The 14,751-nt window shown below is 34.4% G+C and overlaps 1 long non-coding RNA gene across 2 annotated transcripts; it reads right to left on the reverse strand.

The window, feature by feature from the left end:
- Positions 1-4,083: 4,083 nt before the first annotated feature.
- On the reverse strand, positions 4,084-8,792 carry LOC148598989 (uncharacterized). 2 transcript variants are annotated; one of them, XR_015918630.1, is made up of 3 exons: positions 8,678-8,792; positions 4,489-4,579; positions 4,084-4,279 (listed from the first exon to the last, which is right to left on the reverse strand). It is a non-coding gene; the product is annotated as an uncharacterized LOC148598989 (long non-coding RNA). The 2 variants fall into 2 exon arrangements; XR_015918631.1 differs by lacking the exon at positions 8,678-8,792 and adding an exon at positions 8,095-8,150.
- Between the last annotated feature and the right edge of the window lie 5,959 nt (positions 8,793-14,751).

The following is a 14,751-nucleotide window of genomic DNA, read 5'->3' on the forward strand; positions in this document are numbered from 1 at the left end:
ATCAAAAATATACAAATAAGACAGGTAGTTTAATTACTAATAAGATAGTCATTCACCAAACGCTAGACAACGAACAATTAACTTCTACAGGTCATCTCATCGTATTCTATAATGGGCAAAGCCAATACCATAAAGCAGGCTGTAAAAGCCCCCAAAATAAATGAAATAAAACTCACATGAAAGACGTAACTCGTAAATCTATAAGAAAAAAAAAAAAAAAGGAAAAAAAAAGAAAAACGTTCCTGGCTTGGGACAGGCACATTAAGTATGTGGAGTGTTTAAACCTGTTTAAGTACTACGAACATGTTTATTTTTATAATTTCTTTTACCAATTAAAACCGAAGGAAATTCCAATTTCATATTTGATGTCTTATGCTGTCTATGTAACCTTTTCTTATACTAAGATCTTTGATGGAACGAATGCTAGTGCTCCCCTGCTAGCAACAAGGAGTGGAACTAATGTAGGATGTGACGTCATAGCAAGCGGACGTTTTGTTTTTCTCTTGTGGACGACGGATGAGTCGATACATACAACTACTGGGTGGACATTCCATCTATACAAGAAGCCAGTTATTGTGCGTTAGATTTGTTCTGAATATAACAAAAGGAAATTCTGATATTGTTTAGTTTTTCCAGCAGTAACTCGTATTTAAAAGTTTTCTAGTATTTCTGTTGTTGGTCAGCTCAGTCTTAGTACAACACTACATGATGCCGGCACGAATAATATCGTTGTTAAATTATTTTGTTGTGTTATATTCACTTTGTTATTATTTTTATTTTGTGTACTGTCTATACTCTCAAACATTAAGATAAACAAATTCATTCATTTTTGAATCACACTTATTTGTTTTGTTCATGTTTATTGTTGTTTTCTAATAATATATTTTGAAGTAGAAAATCTTAATTCAATTTTTTTTTGCGATTTATTTATTGTCCGAAAAAGTAATGATTTGGTCGCTTTATTCACTTTTTTGACAGCTAATTATATATAGGTTTCAAAATGAGTAACAATTTGATTTCGAAAAAAACAAATTGGTAACTCAATTCAATTGTGTAATTTTAACATCATAACAGACAAGTCTTGTCGAGTTTGAAATGATGCTAATATCAAATGATGCGAGTTGATACTTTGCACTATCAACATTTTATTGATTTACAAAACCTTTTTTTCTATGATTTCTCTGGAATATTTGGATGGTTGACATTCGGTATCTGTTTACCAAAGAATGAATTGTATGGTCGACTCTCTATCCCGAGTTGTATTGGCGGAACAACGTAAGAAACATCGCGGTATTAGATTTTCATGACAATGAAAAGCAAGCACATAATAAAAAGTTCATACATAATGCGCTCATGCGTTTATTCCTTGTTTAAATCAAGAATTAAGCTGTTCATTTTTTACATGCAGCGAACTAGTATATTTCGAATCGTGAACATAAATTAGAAAATATCGTTTTAGATGAAAGCGATGTCGAAGATATACTTTCTATTTTGAGTATTAACAAAGCTTCTGGACCAGACTCCATAAATCCTCGACTTCTCAAGGAGGCCTCGTCTATTGTAAAATAACCTTTTTGTAATTTTTTTAATATGTCGTTATTTTCGTCTGACGCCCTGAATGAATTGAAGAGGGCGAACGTAACACAAGGTTTTAAGGTGGTTCTTCAGGCAAAGATAAAAAGATAAAAACTAAAGACCTACCTCATCACTTAGCGTTATTTCAAAATGTATGGAGAGATGTGTATACAAACATGTTTATAACTTTTTAATACCAAATGAAATAATTACACCCAACCAGTCGTTGTTTACCAGGGGAGACCTTGCAATTAACCATTTAATATGTATGCCCGACGATATCGGGAAAGATCTAGATAATGGGAAAGAAAAAAAGAGCTGTCTTGTGTGACATAAGTAGGCGTTCGACCGTGTATGTCATAGAGGTCTCCTATTTAAATTCCAAAATTACGGTATTTGTGGGAATCTGCTACACTGGTTCAAAAATTATCTTTCTGGGAGGAAACAAAGAGTGGTTCTAAGTGATGGTAGTTCTGACTGGATATCCGTTGAAGATGGTGTTCCCCAGGGCTCCATGTTATGAACCTTGCTGTTTTTGTTATTTATTATTAAAATCGTTGAAGATATTAATGCCTGTGTTAAATTGTTTGCAGATGACACAAGCATTTATATAACAGTAGACAACCCCGCAATTGCTGCTGACAAACTTACTATATATATATACGTCTAAGAATGTGACGACTCTATTCACTAAACTGCTCTATATAAATAACATATAGATAACATCTAAATGAAGCGTCCTGTACTACCATACATCGTGTACTAAGTTACAGCCCTAGATTAATCCTACGAGGAGGGATGACTCGGCCAGCGAAAGCTACATTTTTTATATAGCCTAGCTGGCCGAGTGGTCTAGGGCGCTGGACTTTGTGCAGGCGGTGTTGCCATAGATGTCACAGCGGTACGAGTTCGAGTCCCGCGGAGGGAACGACCAAAAATTTGCATCGCAAATTTGACAGTTCTAACATAGTTGGGAATTTTTCAGACCTATATATATAAAGTTTTATTTAATTTCTTTTCATTATCAATATATTTATTGTATTACACCTTAGTACGTGTACATGATATCTCTTATTCCCTAAGCATGTTTGTTGTATGTTTAAATGTATAAATAGTCAGTATTGATAAGGAGGCGGATAAATAAATGCTAGGTGCTTGTTTCCAAATCCTTTTTGTCAAACTTTGTACATATGTTTGTTATTTATAAGTAACAAAATAAATAAAATACCTTTAAACAAACATTGTGATGTAAAGCGAAAATAAGTTTTTTAATTGAAAAAAGGGGCTAAATTGACTTTCTTAAAAAAAAAAAAAAAACAACACTCATTATAGCAGTCATAAACTCGTATTGTTACAAGTAATTTCTGAACATATCCAATATATAGTGGCAAACATCACCACAACAGATATGTTTCTTTTAAGTTTCTGTAGCACAATCAATTTCTTCCTAAACGTTGCTTGCAACATCTCCAAACAAATTGATAAAGTTTGCATTTCGGAGAATCCTATCAAGCCCCCAATCAGATGTTTTAGAACAATGCATCCATATAAACTGGTTGTGTCTTCTTTTTTATAAATTTCAAACAGGTGATAAAACAGAATGTCATACAAAAATCACTGATACTTAATATAAACACCAACAGATGAAATCGGGATTTCGTTAATTTTTTGCTTGTCAGAAAAATGTAAATAGATCCAAGACTGATCAGAACACAAAATATACTCACTGAAAAAAAAAACAAATATAATCCTCTCATCCATTTCAACCGTTTATGTTTAATTACGGAGAGGATGTATTATATAAATGTGACGACTCTATTCGGTACACTGCTCCATCGGATGCAATTGATGCAGGGAAGAAAAAGTAAACGTATAGAAAGGTCTGAACTGTCAAATTTGTTACGCAAATTTTTGGTCGTTCTCTCCGCGGGATTCGAACTCGTACCGCTGTGACATCTATGGCAACACCTCCTGTACTTAGTCCAGCGCCCTAGACCACTTGGCCAGATAGGCTATATAGCTGGGCGAGTGGTCTAGGGCGCTGGACTTTGTGCAGTCATTTGAATGACTGTCCCCTTTGCATTTTAAATTGCTTGTGAGTTTTGAAGCATTTTAATGTTTAAAGAATAAAACATGTACGCAATTTTCTTTTTCAATTTTCATACCTGTTATTTTATGTGTTTGTAAGTAAGGACTTTAAAGTTCGTAATGAACTGCTTCAGTTATAATAATGACCCTTTACATTTGTGCATTTTTAATTATTTTGGAGGGAAATATTTATTCTTTGAATTCTCTTGAAAAAGGTGCATTCTGAACATTAAGTCTTCATTAAGAAATGTAATTTACGTAGATAAGAATTATGTAAAATGTGATTCATGGATGAAATTCCTACATATTTTTATTTTTGATTTTATGTTTGAATTGGTTTCGTCATATAACCCGTATTTTAGAAAATGAAAATTATAAAAAATGCACTGTACGGAGATAACTCAAATACAATAGAATCTATTGGATTTTCAATGTTGTTACCTTCTAAGAGCATACAGATTGAAGTGAATAATTGTACATTTCATCATATGGACCTATACATAAATGAGGAGTTGTAGAGACAGAAGTTCTTTTATCTATTGGAGCTAAACACCATTTACATCAGTAGGTATCATTTCCCTTGACATGACTTCGTCGTTAGTTTTAATCATGTACTCTGAAATTAAAATTAAAAAGCACTAAAATCAGTTTCGCTTAAAGCAGAAATATTAATGACCGTAAAAATTACAGACCCGCAAATATGTATGAGTATGCTTTTCGACTGTAAATACCTTAATCAAAGTATATCTCACTTTCATACGTATATTCTAATTAAAATTTGGTTAAAGTGTTTTAATGTATCAATGACTAAACCAATATACAAACCTTATTTTTATACACAAAAGTATCCTCCACTAACTGAGAGCATGCACTGTTCTTTACTGAAACAAGGACTCGGAAAACATGCGTTTGAGCTCTGAAAAAAGGGATAAACATAGTAACTTTTAAAACAAAACAAAAAAAAAAATTGTCAGAGCAAACAATTCAATAAAAACTACTTCAACTAACCTGCACTAAGGCAAAGAGACATTCAACAAATGATACCACAGTTGTATCAATATCCCAGTGATATATACATCTTTCTGGATAAACTTACCATTGACCAAGCGTCAATATCCCAGTTATATATACATCTTTCTGGATAAACTTACCATTGACCAAGCGTCAATATCCAATGATATATACATCTTTCTGGATAAACTTACCATTGACCAAGCGTCAATATCCCAATGATATATACATCTTTCTGGATAACCTTACCATTGTCCAAGCGTCAATATCCCAATGATATATACATCTTTCTGGATAAACTTACCATTGATCAAGCGTCAATATCCCAGTGAAATATACATCTTTCTGAATAAACTTAGCATTTACAATGTATCACTATTCCAATTGACAAAGTATTACTATCATAATGATATAAACATCGTACTAGATAAACTAACCATTGACCAATTATTACTATCCCAATGATGCAAACATCTTTCTGGATAAACTTACCATAGACCAAGTATCGATCTTTGAGAAGAAACAATTGTCAGTAGTTGAAGTCGTCCATGTTCTACTATACATTACACATTTTAAATTGTCAGTATAGTAGGTTAGAGCGACACAGGATTTAAGGTATAAGCACTGCCGTCCGCATGATTTTATGCCGATCCCTGTTATTGTTTTAACGGTTGTGCTACTACTATAATAGCTTATTTTATTAACTTGTATATCTCCGATGTTAATATTCATTGAACAATATGGTAAATGAATCAACAACACAAAATGCCAGAACATACTATCTCTTAACAATCTGCACGTGTTTATACTTTTTCAAATAATAATGTATTACTAAGTACTTTTGTATATTAGAGACCTCGTATTACGTTTGTTTTATCATTTTATAGTGAGTCCAATTAAAATTAGCATATTGTTTAAAAAATATATATTATCACTGATTATATATATATTAACAGATAATTAATATTTGTCTTTGGAGGAAAACAAACATGTTGTTATGGTTTTAACTATCACTCCTAATAAGAGTCGAGTAATATTTTATAATGATAGAATGCACAATATATAACATTTCGTTTTTTTCAATCATTGCTAAGAGAAGTGGTAAATTTTTTAGACCATTGCTATGAACAATAAGAGTAGATACATTCGATTCGTCATAGTTAAGTTCTTCCGGATAAATGAGATTTTTAATAAGCACCGTGGCAAAGCGTTTCTAAAAGAAAAAAAAGTAACTGGCATAAATTGTCAGATAAACAACAAGACTGATCTAAATCTGACTGATAATTGTTACACCACAAATTGAGGCAAGAAATTACCAGCATGAATATGGCCGAAGATGATCAGCCTAATTTTATTACAAGTTAGATTGAGATAAATTTACTCATTAAATGTAAATAGTGAAATAACACATTCCATCAAAATTACGGACGAATTGCAAGAAGGCAACATGCTCTTGTAAGTAAGCAGGAAACAGAATGATGAGAAAGAAAGAAGGCATTGCCACAAAATGATATAACTGGAAAATTAGAAAACACGAGTCTCCGATCTTTTTTTTTCTATATATTGATAATGGCGTTAACATCTATTAATCAAACTAAACTAGAACACAGTACCAACAAGGTTTAGTTATGTCGATAGCCTATGGAAATCAATGTCGTCAATTTGTACTTAAGTTCCACAACACACAATTTGAAATAGTGATATCTATATTATACACGAACTAGTAAGAGAATACTATATTGGGCTATTGACAATGTATTCGTAATATTACCGTCATTCACTAAACGTTTATGGAAGCAAATAAGAAGGATACCCCTCTGAAATTTCCAGTACACCTTGTTTATATTTACCGTATTGATGGTGGAAGAATTCACACTCTCAAAATTGGCATGACTTTTGCAATGACCCATTTTTATGTTTCGTTATTTAAATTTGTTGGCAATAATTTGCTATAACTATAAATGCTAATTACAAATACAAGTTATACTGGAATATTTATAGTCAATACCGGGAAATCTTTAACAAAATAAAAACAGCAATTATACATTGTATTATTCTTTTGTTATGTTCAAAATACAAATCTACATTTTAATTAGTTAAGCTTCCTGAGTGCTTAGGAAAATAACGATTCTTCAACTTGAAATATTATCATAGTAACTGCGGTAATTAAAAAAAAATAATAATAAAAATTAAGAAAGGTAGTGGCATTTCAAACCACCGTAGGACAGCGTTAAATCCACGAACAAAACAATGTAGGGAACAATAATATAAAGTGAAGATAAAGTCTTACAGGACAACAGATCTAAAATGTTACACATACAAACGAAATGGCATGACCCCAACTATAAACGACGGATAAATCATGTGATCTGATAAGGTGATACCTCCAGCAGCATATAAACCAGTCAGACTGCTTGTCGAAGTTTAAGTCGCGATCGGGAGGAGGCTTAAGTAATAGAATTTATTTTTCAAAAATGAAAGACGTTTTCAAATCGGAAACTGTCACACGTTATCGGCTTGACAAAATTATCATTTATTTCAATCATTTTGTTATCCAACTCAAAACCACTTTCTCCCGACTTAAACTTTCAAAAGCAGTCCGACTGGTAGCAACATAGAAAATACAAATGGGGAAATACCCGTACATCAGTTGGACAAAGAAACCATAGTTGATCTTGAATATTATGCTAATTGAATTATCTTCTGATTTTCAATTCAAATAAAATATATGCTTTCTTTATCTGTACACGTAATTTGAATCATTATGATTTCAGTTGTACTGGAAAATGGTGGAAGTTTTATACAGATAACCATGAATTACTTTTACTTTCACTGGTTGAATAGTTAATGTTGTATTGGATAAATTCATTTGATACAAAACATACGCTGTCGGCGACCTTGTTTATAGTTATTCTTTTATGATAACTTTGTAAGAAAATGCTTAATATGTTAGTTTAAACCAAAGTCTTGCATTATTCGGAAACCTGTTTATATCATTTTGAATGTACCTTGGTTATCCAAATACCTGTCTAAACCGAACCATTTTTAATGTCCGAATGGGGTTCGGACAAATTTCATTATACACACAACATGAACATATATCTCATACATAGATCAATAACCGATATTTAACATGTTTAACGGTTTAGTGATAATATCAATTTCTGTTCCTTGACCATTATAATACTGTTTGTGGCCGGACAGTGAAGAATAAAGGAAGCTATTCTTTCAATTTCCATTGTCCATGAAATAAGTATTGAAGTGATACAGTCTTCTTGTTTTTGTTTCAATACTATGTGTATAATGTAGAAGGATACATTTCAATTGGCTTTGGTAATCTATATTAATGAGAATTTCAAAGATTAGATGAGTTTCATGAGAAACATTTTCAAACACTCGACAGTTAAACAATAGGCTTACCTAATGTATTAAATAAATGTGTTATCCCAATCATAATATGTGTATTTGATATTAGCAGGAAATAATTATAAACTATTATAACGGATGTCATAAAGATTGATTATTTTATCGATATCAATTTGCATGTCACGGTGGATTTATATTCCACGTTTATTATCAATTTTTAGAATTTTAGAAAAATCTAATACAATAAAACTTAAATTTATATTACAGTCAAAACAGAAGAAATATTTATAAGTAAGTTTTTATGCCCTACTTTTTCCACATATGCAGTGTACTAGAACGATGGACGTCAAAACAAATTGTAAGCATATCATATAATACACTAAAAAGTATCTTAACTACGCAGATGTGTTCCCTGTATGTTAAAAAAACCCAAACTAGTGACATCAGTCACATCTTTGCAGGACAAGGTACGCTTTAAATATGCAGACAATATTTGCTTCGCAAATAAGTACACATGGAGTATTGAACAGAGTCACGATCCAAGCACTCATGGGAAAACTGTAGCGAAAATATCGATACGACGATAAGAAAGTGAAAGTATTTATCAGTATTATATTCTCTGACATAACATACGCACTGCTAATTCATTACTTTGCTGTTTTTGTCTTCTCATTCAATATACTTCCTCTTTTGGTGTTTATCTGATTTTGTAAACGCCAACATTGTGATAGTACTTCAATATAAATAAAAGCGGACTGTGTTATGATATAAGATAGGTACGTATTATTTACAGTGTTATAGTCGTAATCACGAACTCGTGGATCGTTACGCTGCATTCAACTGTACCATGAGAACCGATTTGTTCAACATGTTATAGTTTTCCTGTCCATTTTCGTCAATCCCGGCTATTAATGGGTGTTTCTAAAAGAGCGGAGGACGCTTATCCTATCGGAGCAGTGGGTCTATGTTCCCAGTTCGTTTTAGTGGAGTCCTGGTTGCTCATTGGTTATTGTGTATGTATTATTTTAGTTATTTTATGTCCTTGTTGTGTGTGACCTATGTCCGGTCTTTGTCCCTGGATTACAATTGTTTTTTTTATTCCCGCCAGAATCTTAGTTCATTTGATTACAGTATAATTATATTTTTTCATTCTTCTTTGTTTGGAACAATCCGATAATGGAGTTATTTAGCAGCATTTAACTCTACTGTAGACTATATTCCAGACATAAGTGAATTCGTTCTTTAATGCTTAATGCAAATTTAATCATGGCAATTGTTCACCTCTGAATTTCGTTTCCCATTGTTTTCCGTAAAGACATGGTTCTATTTTTGAAGTAAAAGGAAAAGAAAGATAACTCTAGACTGAGTGTAAATATAACTAGCTTTACAGTGATGATGATATGTATCAACAAACGTTTTAATTTCGAGTACAGATTGATGCCATAGTAAAAGATATGTAAATGTTGGGTAGCACAGTAATTCACGAGAAAATGTAATGTTTCAATGAAAGGTTAAATCTCATTAGTCTCATTAGGCATGGAGGCTTCAATAAGCCGCGACCTCCATGACGTTTTATTTACTTGTTCGCGTAAAGAATCACAAATAAGAAGAAAGGATAAAAACATATTTATTTTTTTTGTAAGCGTACTCGCCTTCAATTCTGTTGACAGTTTAAGGATTAACCAAGGGAACCGAGGATCTAGAGGATGCCCGAGAAATCGCGGTTGATGTAGTAAAGTGTAGACACAGTACTAATTTGACAAATCCAAGCAAAATGAGTAATCGTTGTAAAAGATCTATGATAATCTACCATACATCAATGGTGAACAGTTTTGTTCAAATTGCTTAAGTGGTTTAAGATAAGTTGACCATTAACCGTTCAGAGTACAAATATTATTTTTTTCTTTTTTATTTACATAACTTATTTGTAACTATTTCTTAACAATTTTAAATGGTGCGTCCCTAAGCAAAGTTTCATATCCTCATGTCAATGCACTTTCCTGAAAAAATTGGTGTAATATGGTCCCAGGTTTAATTTAACCAAGGGGTATGGGAGGAGCGGATGTTGTTTTTTATATGATGTTTTACGACGACGATAACGACACCGACAAACGCAAAGACCATATTTTAAAAGGCCCGTTGGGGACAAAACTCCATTAAAATAAACTTGCACTGCTCCAGACATGCGTTGCGTCAATGACGTATTTATGCAGCGATCGATTAATTCAAAATTAGCAGTCTCTACAATCCTGTAACCCTGGTGCTATTACATGACCATTCTGATGTTTCGCCCAGGTATTCACTTCATGGCCAGTGGGCAGTAAGAGAGTATAACCTTGATTATTATTTTATCATGAATTATGCTCATGTGCACGTTATAGGGGCTTTCTTGGTCTTGTTTGAGGGTGTTTTTTTCATTCTTGAAGACTTTCCTGCAACATCAAGACATATAAGAGGCAGTAAAGCCCTGTAACTTGGTATCGGTTATTTTCAATGTATCGTGTGATTTTTTTTTCAATCGCACATTCACTACTTAACCACCCTTTTATGTGTATATACAAATATGTGATCAACCGCCAAACATAGACTTGTTCGCCCGTAATTTTTCAATGGTTGAATTGGCTAGAAAAGTCGAAAAGGGGAATTTTGCACTATTATTTTGCGAAATTTCCTGTTAGTTATCAAAGAATTAAACCCAATTATGCTTTCAAGTAGGTTATCAAATGGGCTTTTTCTAACTCGAAATATATTTTTATCTAGCTCAAAATCGAACATGTAATTATTGTTGTGTTAACAACTGTACAAAATTTGGTTTATCAAATAGAAGACGCCGGGAGACGAACGGACAGAAAGACGGACACTCAATTGAATTTGTCTGCATGATAAAATGTTTATGCTACATTCACACATTCCGAACTGTGCATTTTGCACGAAAAAAACTTTTTATCATACGATCTAATAAAAAAAAAAAAAAAACAGACTACATTTATACTACAAGCTTTTCAGACTTGGTACTATATTTAAATGTGTGAACATGTCATTTCCTGTTGTGATGATCCAATCGTTTTTTTTTGTTTTGTTTTTGTTTTTGTTTTTAGGGGAGGGGGGTGATGAACACCCTTTAATTTTCTTAAGTTCTGCTCCACCCAGTTAAGAGGTGCATAATAAATTTTAAATAATTCAGTCTTTCACTATAAACAGTAGGTAGGGGCTTTACCAGTCATCAGTCATGAAAGTTAACACATAAAAGGGAGAGGGGTCCGGATTTCGAGCGCAGATTTTTACACATAAAGTATTTCGACACGTTCTGCGCCTTTCCATGTCTGGACAGTTTTGAACCTCAGAAAAATGGTGGCTGTCGTTTGATTAAGCAAAATAACGAACGTACAATAGTGGTGTAACACATGTAAACATGATCCGAACAGTACGTCGATTGAGCATGGGCGAACCGATGACAGTCTCTGAATTGGGATTTTTTTTTTTAAATTCGCGTTTTCCGTAGAAAAAGATTATTTTATAGACAATTTAAGAAGTACAAAACACTACTTTTATACCTCATATCACAAACATATTCGACCTTGTATGGTTTTAGAAGAGTTGCTGCTAAAAAAAAATCGGTCACTTTCTTTAGTAGTATAGATAATTCCCCTTATAAGGGGAAGATAATTGGCTAGACTATGCGCTATAGGGAAAGTGATTTTTTTAATAATACAAGAATAAAGTTTGGTTACCCCCAATTTTTTTTTTATTTAAAAATATGTCAGGTAAGTGTTCACTATGCAAAATGTTAAGAATCTTATATTCCAGTTTTTTTTAATACTAAGCAAATCTTTGAAGATTCCTTATATACTTTATATGAAATGTTGTCAAACATCGTTTATATCAAAGATCAATAATCTTCATTGTAACTCGGTGACTTTTATCTTACAATTTTACCATAAGTTTAATCAAGGCATCTTCGAGAATGAATAGAACAATCTATCGACTAGAACTATCATATATGATATACCTTAATCAAAGTTCAAAATTTGATGCAAAAAAAAACCATGCAAAATACAGTTTAAAACAAAACATATCTCAGGTTGGTTTTTAATACATGTATTTTACAAACAAACTTTGTGCTACTCTTTATCGATCTCTTATATTTAAATGTACATATTGGCTGACATTTTCATCCCGGTGGGGTGGTTGTCTCTTTGACATTTTCATCTCAGTCGGGTTGTTGTCTCTTTGACATTTTCATCCCGGTGGGGTTGTTTTCTCTTTGACATTTTCATCCCGGTCGGGTTGTTGTCTCTTTGACATTTTCATCTCAGTCGGGTTGTTGTCTCTTTGACATTGTCATCCCACTGGGGTTGTTGTCTCTTTGACATTTTCATCCCAAAGGGGTTGTTGTCTCTTTGACATTTTCATCCCAGTGGGGTTGTTGTCTTTTTGACATTTTCATCCCAGTGGGGTTGTTGTCTCTTTGACATTTTCATCCCGGTTGGGTTGTTGTCTCTTTGACATTTTCATCTCAGTCGCGTTGTTGTCTCTGACATTTTCATCCCAGTGGGGTTGTTGTCTCTTTGACATTTTCATCTCAGTCGGGTTGTTGTCTCTTTGACATTTTCATCCCGGTGGGGTTGTTGTCTCTTTGACATTTTCATCCCGGTTGGGTTGTTGTCTCTTTGACATTTTCATCTCAGTCGGGTTGTTGTCTCTTTGAAATATTCATCCCAGTGGGGTTGTTGTCTTTTTGACATATTCATCCCGGTGGGGTTGGTGTCTCTTTGACATTTTCATCCCGGTGGGGTTGTTGTCTCTTTGACATTTTCATCTCAGTCGGGTTGTTGTCTCTTTGACATTTTCATCCCGGTGGGGTTGTTGTCTCTTTGACATATTCATCCCTGTGGGGTTGTTGTCTGATATTTTCATCCCGGTGGGTTTGTTGTCTCTTTGACATATTCATCCCGGTTGGGTGGTTGTCTCTTTGACATGTTCATCTCAGTCGGGTTGTTGTCTCTTTGAAATATTCATCCCAGTGGGGTTGTTGTCTTTTTGACATTTTCATCTCAGTCGGGTTGTTGTCTCTTTGACATTTTCATCCCGGTGGGGTTGTTGTCTCTTTGACATTTTCATCCCGGTCGGGTTGTTGTCTCTTTGACATTTTCATCTCAGTCGGGTTGTTGTCTCTTTGACATTGTCATCCCACTGGGGTTGTTGTCTCTTTGACATTTTCATCCCAAAGGGGTTGTTGTCTCTTTGACATTTTCATCCCAGTGGGGTTGTCGTCTTTTTGACATTTTCATCCCAGTGGGGTTGTTGTCTCTTTGACATTTTCATCCCGGTTGGGTTGTTGTCTCTTTGACATTTTCATCTCAGTCGCGTTGTTGTCTCTGACATTTTCATCCCAGTGGGGTTGTTGTCTCTTTGACATTTTCATCTCAGTCGGGTTGTTGTCTCTTTGACATTTTCATCCCGGTGGGGTTGTTGTCTCTTTGACATTTTCATCCCAGTGGGGTTGTTGTCTTTTTGACATTTTCATCCCAGTGGGGTTGTTGTCTCTTTGACATTTTCATCCCGGTTGGGTTGTTGTCTCTTTGACATTTTCATCTCAGTCGCGTTGTTGTCTCTGACATTTTCATCCCAGTGGGGTTGTTGTCTCTTTGACATTTTCATCCCAGTGGGGTTGTTGTCTCTTTGACATTTTCATCCCGGTTGGGTTGTTGTCTCTTTGACATTTTCATCTCAGTCGCGTTGTTGTCTCTGACATTTTCATCCCAGTGGGGTTGTTGTCTCTTTGACATTTTCATCTCAGTCGGGTTGTTGTCTCTTTGACATTTTCATCCCGGTGGGGTTGTTGTCTCTTTGACATTTTCATCCCGGTTGGGTTGTTGTCTCTTTGACATTTTCATCTCAGTCGGGTTGTTGTCTCTTTGAAATATTCATCCCAGTGGGGTTGTTGTCTTTTTGACATATTCATCCCGGTGGGGTTGGTGTCTCTTTGACATTTTCATCCCGGTGGGGTTGTTGTCTCTTTGACATTTTCATCTCAGTCGGGTTGTTGTCTCTTTGACATTTTCATCCCGGTGGGGTTGTTGTCTCTTTGACATATTCATCCCTGTGGGGTTGTTGTCTGATATTTTCATCCCGGTGGGTTTGTTGTCTCTTTGACATATTCATCCCGGTTGGGTTGTTGTCTCTTTGACATGTTCATCTCAGTCGGGTTGTTGTCTCTTTGAAATATTCATCCCAGTGGGGTTGTTGTCTTTTTGACATTTTCATCTCAGTCGGGTTGTTGTCTCTTTGACATTTTCATCCCGGTGGGGTTGTTGTCTCTTTGACATTTTCATCCCGGTCGGGTTGTTGTCTCTTTGACATTTTCATCTCAGTCGGGTTGTTGTCTCTTTGACATTGTCATCCCACTGGGGTTGTTGTCTCTTTGACATTTTCATCCCAAAGGGGTTGTTGTCTCTTTGACATTTTCATCCCAGTGGGGTTGTTGTCTTTTTGACATTTTCATCCCAGTGGGGTTGTTGTCTCTTTGACATTTTCATCCCGGTTGGGTTGTTGTCTCTTTGACATTTTCATCTCAGTCGCGTTGTTGTCTCTGACATTTTCATCCCAGTGGGGTTGTTGTCTCTTTGACATTTTCATCTCAGTCGGGTTGTTGTCTCTTTGACATTTTCATCCCGGTGGGGTTGTTGTCTCTTTGACATTTTCATCCCA

Source organism: Perna viridis, chromosome 14, assembly GCF_037379345.1.
Source record: "Perna viridis isolate PV_CMFRI_1.1 ecotype Kerala chromosome 14, ASM3737934v1, whole genome shotgun sequence".
NCBI classification, from domain to species: domain Eukaryota; kingdom Metazoa; phylum Mollusca; class Bivalvia; order Mytilida; family Mytilidae; genus Perna; species Perna viridis.